At 43.8% G+C, this 7,145-nt stretch overlaps 1 pseudogene; it reads left to right on the top strand.

The window, feature by feature from the left end:
• The first annotated feature begins 216 nt into the window (after nucleotides 1-216).
• On the top strand, nucleotides 217-993 carry LOC116480930 (large ribosomal subunit protein uL30-like; annotated as a pseudogene).
• Nucleotides 994-7,145: the final 6,152 nt, after the last annotated feature.

Raw genomic sequence — 7,145 nt, 5'->3', positions numbered from 1 at the left:
TTCTCCTTCTTTATTTAGCCACCCTTGTCAGTTTCATGTCATGTGCCAAGGCATGACAAGATAGTGAGTGTTTGTAGCCATCTAGGGGGAGAGGATAGTTTCTGGCTGCTGTCAATTGCTGCGGGTGGCCAAGAGGCTGTTTTCTAGCTAGGATTTTTGCACAAGTACAGCAGGAATCCCTTGCATGTGCCCAGTAGAAGCAGAATACTGTATTTCATGAGCATTAAGATACTAGGGTCCTCTTTTCTGGCGGGTGTTGACGAGAAGAAAAAGAAGGTTCCTGCTGTGCCAGAAACCCTTAAGAAAAAGGGAAGGAATTTCGCAGAGCTGAAGATCAAGCGCCTGAGAAAGAAGTCTGCCCAAAAGACGCTTCGAAAGGCAAGGAGGAAACTTATCTATGAAAAAGCAAACCACTATCACAAGGAATGTAGGCAGATGTACTGAACTGAAATTCGAATGGCGAGGTTGGCAAGAAAAGCTGGCAACGTCTATGTACCTGCAGAACCCAAATTGGCGTTTGTTATCAGGATCAGAGATATCAATGGTGTGAGCCCAAAGGTCTGAAAGGTGTTGCAGCTTCTTTGCTTTCATCAAATCTTCAGTAGAACCTTTGTGAAGCTCAATAAGGCTTCAATTAACATGCTGAGGATTGTAGAACCATATATTGCATGGGAGTACCCAAATCTGAAGTCAGTAAATGAAGTAATCTACAAGCATGGTTATGGCAAAATCAGTAAGAAGGGAATTGCTTTGACAGATAACACTTTGATTGTTGTGTCTTTTAATAAATATGGCCTCATCTGCATGGAGGATCTGATTCATGAGATCTATACTGTTGGAAAGTGCTTCAAAGAAGCAAGTGACCTCCTGTGGCCCTTCAAATTATCTTCTCCACGAGGTAGAAAGAAGAAAAAGACCACTCATTTTGTAGAAGGTGGAGATGCTGGCAACAGCGAGCACCAGATTAACAGTCTTATCAGAAGAATGAACTAAGGTGTCTACCATGATTATTTTTCTAATCTGTCCAGTTAATAAACAGTGTGGGCTCTCAAACTGAAAAAAAAAAGATACTAGGAAATTTGGTCAGTTAAGAGTATATTAAGGAGTATGTCTGTCCTGCCCTTTGGAATTCTGAAACTTTTTTTTTTTTTCTTTTTGAGATGGAGTCTGGCTCTGTCACCCAGGCTGGAGGGCAGTGGCACAATCTCCGCTCACTGCAACCTCCGCCTCTCAGGTTCAAATGCTTCTTTTGCCTCAGCCTCCCGAGTAGCTGGGATTACAAGCAAGCACCACCAGGCCCAATTAATTTTTATATTTTTAGTAGAGATGGGGTTTCACCATGTTGGCCAGGTTGGTCTTGAACTCCTGACCTCAGCTGATCAGCCTGCCTTGGCCTCCCAAAGTGCTGGGATTACCGTGCCTGGCCCTGAAACATCTTTAAGTCAGGGGTTTCTGAAAGTATGTGGAACTGACTGGACCATCCTTATTTTGCACGTTATTTTGCTTTTTCACTTGTATTCAGACTTTGACTAAAACAACACGGTGGATGAACGATAGATGGAAATTAGGCACAGAGGGTAAAGAAACTAGGAGAATCTGCTTACCTTTCGTGTACATTTGAAATAAAGGACAGATGTCTGTTCTGTTCTGGATATCTGTGGATGCTGGTGAATGGTCCTTTTGGTCTAAGCAATTATATCTAAAAGGTTAGAAATACTAGTTGACTTACATTTGAATCAGAGAAGCTGCTTTTTTTTTTTTTTTTTTTTTTTTTTGACAGAGTTTTGCTCTGTCGCCCAGGCTGGAGTGCAGTGGCGCGATCTCGGGCCACTGAAACCTCCACCTCGCGGGTTCAAGCGATTCTCCTGCCTCAGCCTCCTGAGTAGCTGGGATTACAGGCATGTGCCACCACGGCCTGCTACTTTTTGTATTTGTAGTAGAGGCGGGGTTTCACCATGTTGGCCAGGCTGGTCTTGAAATCCTGACCTCAGGTGATACTCTCGCCTTGGCTTCCCAAAGTGCTAGGATTACAAGCGTGAGCCACAGCGCCTGGCCGGAAGCTACTGTCTTAATAATAAAATCCCTGTCCCACTAGAAAATTTTTCATGTCCAAATTATATATGACATTACTGTCAGTATATATTAACGGGGCATTACACATTCACTATGTGTAATGGGGCAAGAGGGCTCTCTGGTTAAAGACTTAGTGTGGACTCCTCCTGCCTTGCCCTCCAACAGCCCTCAACCCCTCCTTCCTCAGCCTAATGGTATCTTGAATGTAACTTACTAGTTTGACTTTCCCTGAACCAGAGCAATGAACTCATAGAATGATTTTAAGGTTGAGTAATTATGTCTCCAGGTGTTTGACATTTAAAACTTGAAGCTGAAACAGGAGCCTGGTCTCTGTATCCACTTATGATAAATGTCCTTGAGATATTCCACTTAAATACTCAGCTGTAGTCAGTTTGCACTTCAACTGTGGACATCATTAGGAAACGGAAAAAAGGAGTCTTTCTTCATTAATAATTGGGAAGGCAGCCAGTCACCAGAAGCAGGAAGGCTTTCTTTTGAGCTAGAATGGTCTGATTCCACTTCCCCCAACCTTTCCATTCTCCCCAGGTGAGAGCATAGAAACTGGTGGAACCTAGCCGGGGTGACTGTCTTTGCTTAAGTTGTCCATAATGCGGACTGATATTTGGCAGCCAAGTGTTTTAAAACATTTATACACTGTCACAGTAAATAAGTTTCCAGGAGTAGACCTGTGTGAGCTTCTTAATATTCCTAGAGGGTATTTTACATTTCCCTGAATGTTAGAATGCAACTTTCCTCACACTAATGGAGAATTCTATTGATTGCAGCAAATGACCTAAATACTTTTTGAGCAAGACTGAAATAAATATTATAGCAGCGACAAGGGCGTTTCTCAAGGATAGTAATTTCCTTTGCTTCTGAAAGCCTCCAGGGAATGATTCTATTTGCTCCATCTGGTGGGTCTCACTGTTTAAGTTGATAAATTTTCCAGGACACTGTAGAGTTTCTTTCTTAATGCTACATGAATTCTCTTCTTAGGGAGAAACATTTTGCTGTCTCAAGGATGTCAAATATATTCTATATATGTTTGGGACAGGTATGAGCCACCTCTAGTTCATATATGTCAAACACGAGGTATTGAGTGAGAGTGAACTATTCATCCAGTGTGACCTGGCTAGCCAGTCATGTGGAGGGCGAGGACAAAACTGGAAGGAATAACTGAAGCTGCACCGAAAGAAAGTTAGAAGAAAAATATCAGGTTAGCTAGTGGAGAAATCTATACTATTATAGAAGTTATTAACAAATAATTTTAGGCAGATAGAGAGGAAAAGTGCTCCTTGGAAAATTTTCATCTCTTTTAAAGCCGCTCCAGAAAAGTTTCTTGTCTAGCAGGAAAGCCTTGGCTCTTAGAGCCAGGCCGGCAACCTTTAATATGCAAATACCAGCCATTAGAAACTGGGTCCACCCAACACGGCGATTTCCACTGTTGTCCTCTTGACCTTGAACCTACATGTGCCTGGCAGCATGGTTGCCCCCACATATCCCCACGTGTGTAGAACATCATGGCAGCCCTGTATTTGCATATTAAAAGGCTAGGGTGGGAGGGCCAGTTTTTTCGCGGGCTAAGTGAAGGACATGCCAGGTCAAACCAATCCCCTGAGCCCTGTGCAAATCAGACACCGCCTCCTCTAGCCACCTCATACAACTATCTGGTATCCCCCGCACGCGGGGTCTCCTCTCTCGGCTTTGGAGCCCCTCTCCTTCTGTCTCTGTATAGGTGAGCTGCTTCTTTCTTTCTTATCCCCTCTTTCCTGCCTATTAAACTCCCTGCTCCTTAAAATCACTCCACGTGTGTCCATGTCGTTTTATCTAAATCGTGCAAGACAAGAGCCCTGGTGTTCCTGCACTCATCGGAGCCGCATCAATACCATCAGTACTAAGCCTTAAATTTACCAGGGGTTCTAAGAGTTTCAGTGCCTCCATTAATCCACATCCGTGTATTCCCAAGGAAGTCTTCCTGGTCATGTTGGTTTCACAGGTGAATTTGAGCACGTCTGCTAAACACTCAGCCTGTTTACCTTAGATAGATCCTACTTTGAACCTGAAAGCACTTTTCAAAGTTTCTTCCTTGCCGATTACCTTGCAGTCATGCCCTAGAATTAGTGACATGCACATCAGCGGCTGACATTTGCACAGTGCCTTGCAGCTTCCTTTGTCACTGTAGCACCTGGCGCTGACTTCGGATGCTGCCCTGTACCCACGGGCCTCTGCTGATCCTCCCCACTGCCTGCCCCCTCTGGAGCAGCTCCAGGCCGTGGTGTGGTAATTGGCACCAGGTGGATGATGAAGACAGATTTTTATTTTATTTTCACAACAACCCTGAGATAAATAGAGCAGAGATGTGAAAATCCAGGCCCGGAGAGATGGAGTGCCTTGCTCACTGCCTCCATGACATGGGATGGCCCCAGAATCTGAACGCAGCTCTTCTGACTTCCAATGCAGGGCTCATGTCATGCCACCACTACTGATGGAGAATTGTCCTTATTCATCACTTGCATTGTTGGCTAATCAACTATATAGAATGTTCCTGGAAATCCCCTGAATCTTATTTTGGTATTTTGCCACCCAACCGCGGTTGACTGTAGAGCAAAATCATACCCTACCTGACTGTGGCCCCACCAGGTGCCATGTCCTGGGTGGGTGTTTTCTAGACATGGACTCATTTATTTTCACAGCCATCCCAGGAGATGTGAGTGATCCTTATCCTCATATTACAGATAAGGGAATGGAGATACAGAGGGGGAAACCCCTTGTCTGAATTTCCTCAGTTAGTGAGCAGCAGAGCTGAGGTGCAGTCCTAGCCATCTGTCTCTAGAACCTCAGAGCCCCTAGGCCATTGCTTGCTGTAGATCAGTGTAGCGCTGACTTCTGCAGCATCACGTCTTGATGCCTCACTTAACCCATTCTGTATTTTATTTTAGATTTAGGGGGTACACATGCATGTCTGTTACGTGGGTATATTGCATACTGGTGAGGATTGGGCTTCAAGTATATCCATTACCCAAGTAGTGAACATTGCACCCAACAGGTAATTTTTCAACCCTCCCCCATCCTTCCCCCTTCTAGAGTCCCTGGTGTCTATTATTTACATCTTTACTTTTTTTTTTTTTCCCAAAATAGGGTCTTGCTCTGCCACCCAGGCTGGAGTTTAGTAGCACGATCATATCTCACTGCAGCCTTGATCTCCTGGACTCAAGTGATCCTCCTGCTTCGATCTCCTGAGTTGCTGGGAACAGAGATGTGCACCACCCTGCCTGGCTAATTTTAAAGGTTTTTTTTTTTTTTTTTTTTTGTAGAGGTGGGGTCTCACTATGTTGTCCAGGCTGGTCTCGAACTCCTGGGCTCAAACCATCCTCCTTCCTCAGCCTCCCAAAGTGCCGGGATTACAGGCATGAGCTACTACTCCCGGCCTATTATTTCCATCTTTTACGTCCATGTGTACCCATTGTTTAGCCCCCACCTATAAGTGAGAACATGAAGTATTTGATTTTCTGTTTCTAGTTAGTTCATTTAGGATAATGGCCTTCAGCTTTATTCATGTTTCTGCAAAGGGCATGATTTCATTGTTTTTCAAGGCTGCATAGTATTTCATATAAACCCATTCTTATCAGAAAACTAACACCTGAGTTTAAGGCTTTCTGTGGGGATCCTGACCTGGTTGGAAGCTCTCTAACAGGATGTCCCTGCCCCTTCCACATTGAACCCTTAGACAACACCTCCATCAGTGCGCAAATCTGTGTCTGTCCAGTGCGCAAATCTGTGTCTGTCCTCTCAATCTCTCCCCCACTATAAGGCAGGCTCACAGCATCACTGCCTTCTCTAGACTTTAGGAGAAACAAGATCTACATCCAGGTGAAGCAATGCCATCTGCATTTTCTTCCTTCTTTTCTTATTTTAATTGGTATATCATCGTTGTACATACTTATAGGGTACATGTGATATTTTGATGCCTGTATACAATGTGTAATGATCAAATCAGGGTAGTAGGGATGTGCATCACTTAACATTTATCTTATCTTTGTGGTGGGAACATTCCCATCTCCTCTTGTAGCTCTTTTGAAATATATAATACATTATTGCTAACTACAATTTGCCTACTGTATTATCAAACAGTAGAACTTATTCCTCTGTCTAACAGTTTTGTGTTTTCTTTCCTTAGGGCCTGTTTTCTGCATCTGTGGTCAGATTAGTTAGCCTTCTCCATATCTTCCTTTGTATCTTCCCTTTCAAAATAGGGAGGCAAAAATTAGACATGATGTCTTTGATAGTCAATCAACCACAGCCAGTTAGAGCTCTGGGCCCATTTTCCAGCTCTTGCATCTCATCTGTGACAGTTCCTTCCCAGCTTCATGCTCACTTTCCAGCGAGGGCGTTGGCCCCTGTTCAGTGTGTGAACAGGGTCACTCCCTAGGGCTTGCCCCGCGTAAAAGGGGGCTTTCCTGAGTGCTTTTTTTTTTTACCCTCAAAATATGATGACTTATGTTAAACTCTTGGACTTCATTCTGATTTTATGGAGCCATTTTTGTTTTTGTATAACATTTAAAATGTATTGAAACAATACCTTTCTTAGAAACAAAACCTTTCTTAGAAAGGCTTTTGTCAAAGATGTAATCTCATATGCAGTTTATAAATTACATTATTAGTGTGGAAACCTACATGCAAGTTGCCAAGACTGTATACGTTCTTGAGCTAGCACCTGGTGGATTATCCATTTCCCATCACACTTGCACACACACACACCCAACACAAACATGTCAACACACATAGACCCCAATATGCACATCTCAACACACACACACCAACACCCTCCAACACACACATGTACATGCCAACACACATACACACACACATGCACATGCATACACATGTATCGACACACACACCAACACACCTCCAACACACACACAGACCAACACACACACACATACCCCAACGCACATACTCACCAACATACACATGTACCCGTGCACACACCAAACATACATTCGCATGTACACTCACCCCTCCAACACAACCCTAACACACACACAATACATGCACCCACCAACACACAC

The sequence above is a fragment of the Hylobates moloch genome, unplaced genomic scaffold (genome assembly GCF_009828535.3).
Source record: "Hylobates moloch isolate HMO894 unplaced genomic scaffold, HMol_V3 SCAFFOLD_3, whole genome shotgun sequence".
Lineage (NCBI taxonomy): Eukaryota > Metazoa > Chordata > Mammalia > Primates > Hylobatidae > Hylobates > Hylobates moloch.
Note: the sequence above shows the minus strand (reverse complement) of the source record. Positions and strands in the feature narration are given on the sequence as shown.